Genomic DNA, 2,838 nt, shown 5'->3' with positions numbered 1-2,838 from the left:
CATTGTCCACAGCCAGCCCCAGGGTTGTGTAGGGCGTGCAGTGGCACCAGACTCTTTCAAAGCCTTTGTCATATTTCCAAGTCCTGAGCCTTCTTCATGTCCAAGTCTTCAGCATCTTGTCCACATCTCGAGTCATCTTCTCAGTCCTCAGCCTCCATCTGTCCTCATGCTCAAACCACTTCCAAGCGGCAGAATGAAAGGGCTTTCAAGTGTCCAGAGGGCTACCCCAGAGACCAGCATGGGTTGCTGGTTCTCAGTTCCTGGAGCATGTTGGACGGCCAAGTGTTCCTGTTCAAAGTCAGAAATGTTCCCATTTCTAAGTCGAATGTTCCTGTTTCAGCCAGCCCATGCCCAGATGTGCTCGCCTGCCAACAGAGTAGACCAAAGCCAGTCCTGGGGTTGTGTCAGTCGCATCATGGCACAGGGGATAGCATTACTGCAAATAGGATATTTAACGATCAAAAAACAAGTTGCAGTGATACAGTTGTTATTTTATTGGACTAACTTAATATCTCTATGACTAGCTTAATTCTACATATCCAAGTGGACTAACATGGCAACCACAATTCCTTGTTCATGTCAAGGGGTAATTTTAATAAAGTAAGTTAGATACTGAGACAAACTGAAATGCTGGGATCTGAGAGGGGTGGCATGGGGTCTACACAGAGTTTGCAAACACAGTTTTCTATGTTCATTCTGGAGAATAGTGTACAATCAGGTGACTGGATATTCCCCACTCCCTCTTAGATTACCATGCAGTGCTGGCCTGTGCTTCTGCAGGCTGCCTGGAAAGGGTAGAAACAACAGGAGGAGAGTGGCTGGATTAGGGAACAGAGTATTTATGTATCTTATTTATTTAATTAAAAGTATTTTCTTATCTGATCCCTCCAAATTTCAGGGCAGGGTACATAAAAACATATGTAACGGTGAAATGTAATATAATCAATTACATACATACACATGGCAAAACATAATCATGCTGCAATAAAGAGGAACAGAATATTAAGTTGATAATAAAAAACCCAAGGAAATGCAGGATGGACCTGTAATGCTCCAATATTTTCCAAAAGTTGATCAGCATTGGAGGCCTCTAGCAAAATGGAGCTAAGGCCTTCATTTCTCAGACACCAAGCTATTGCTAGCTGTGGTAGTGTGCATCCCACGCACTCTGCAATGGCTTATAGCTCCTTCAGTTATGTCTGCTGTCATCTCCCCTCTTCATTCAGAATCTTATCTTTTAGCTTCTAATAACCCTTCAAGGATGCTGTAGAGTAAGGAGGAAATGCCACTAACATCTTTCCCAGAAATGATCCCACAGGTTAACAAGGACTATATCACAGCACCCTAGCCTATTATGTGGTAAAGCTCTGGCAACTGCACTTCCACCTTCTCTCTCTGAAACATGTGGTACTAGGCTTGCTTACAGATTGGTGGCAGCCTTGGATTTGTCAATAAGTACCCATTATGCCTGTGCCTAGGGTGGAAAACATTTAGGGGCAGCAGGCTAGGCTAAAATTTACTTCCTTCCAGCTCTGCTGAAACTCATTCAGCAGAGAACAGCCTTTTACTAACCTATAACAGATCCTTACAGGAGGTTGAGGGGTAAGAGCATCAGAAGTGCCTAGGGGGCGACAAAATCCTAAATCTGACCCTGATTGGCGGGATCAGGTTAAACTGATTGAGCTACAGAATATGTTTCCATTATCCCCATGGAACTCTAGCTACACGTTCCCCAGTACATGGCCATTCCTGATTGATGACAGGGGTCATTGCGCTCACTGTTTCTTCCATTGGTGTGTTAGGATCTGGTATGTATGCAAAAATTACATCCACATACCCTAACTGCAGTTGTTCTACAGATGCCTTCAAACCTTCTATGGTATGCTTTCTAGACAACCCCTCTCAGTGTTCACTTTGCCTCCCCAGAAGAGTTTACTAGTTATGACCAGGCTAGACCATCTCCACCTTTTCTCCTTAATAATATTTCTTAAAGCAACTTCAGCCTTTCCCATTACTTATTATACGCCAAGGCTATCAATTATCTGTGGTCAACCATATTCCTAAAACAAGGCAGGAAAGTCTTAGTCCAGACTTTCCAAGATTTCTGTAAATTATTCCCGGAGAGCCAGTCTGTCTGAGCAAGAGTCCAGCTTGGGAGTCGCAGTTCCTGTCTACTTGGAGCCAGCCTCTATTGTTAAACTCAGCTTCTTTTTCACACATAAAAAAAAATGATGTTGTGCTTTATTCCAGCACCATTTCCCACTTTCTCTTTCTTATACGCTTTAACCCACCTGCTCACTGGGATGCCCTTTGCTGCCTCTAACACCACTCTCTCTCCCCAATAGCTCTTTTTTTGTCTGCTCTGTTTATTTCAAATTCACCCCCCTCTTCTCTGCAAGATAGGAGGAGAGGGTCTAGATTTTAATATATTTTTTTTGAATATTTAGTTCACACCTTTTCATTGGCAGCTCAAGTTACATTCAGGTAGAGACTATTTTATTTATTTATTAGGTTGTTCCCTGTCCCCAAGGATCCTAAGTGTGAAATAACTTGCCCAATGCCACAAGGAACAGCAGCAGGATTTAAAGCATGGCTTCCCTGGGTGTTGGCCTATTGCTCTAACCACTAGGCTACTTCTCCAGAGTAGCTGAGTTCCTCTCTGTTCTGTCTGCCTTTGCCTCACCCCCTCATCTCCTGTCCCCTGCAGGCCATCTTGGTAGGTAGGGGTTGAAGCCAGGGTTGCCAATCAGCTCCAGATTTTCAGGACAGGTCGATCCAGTCCTGATTTTACTCCCCTGCACGCAGGTACTTACAGTCTTGATTTTCTGAGGGAATGCA

At 43.9% G+C, this 2,838-nt stretch overlaps 1 pseudogene; it reads right to left on the bottom strand.

Annotated features, from left to right (window-relative positions):
- Positions 1-974: 974 nt before the first annotated feature.
- On the bottom strand, positions 975-2,220 carry LOC115093897 (annotated as a pseudogene).
- Between the last annotated feature and the right edge of the window lie 618 nt (positions 2,221-2,838).

This window comes from Rhinatrema bivittatum, chromosome 1, assembly GCF_901001135.1.
Source record: "Rhinatrema bivittatum chromosome 1, aRhiBiv1.1, whole genome shotgun sequence".
In the NCBI taxonomy this organism is placed as follows: Eukaryota; Metazoa; Chordata; class Amphibia; order Gymnophiona; family Rhinatrematidae; genus Rhinatrema; species Rhinatrema bivittatum.
This window is presented reverse-complemented; position numbering and strand designations above follow the sequence as displayed.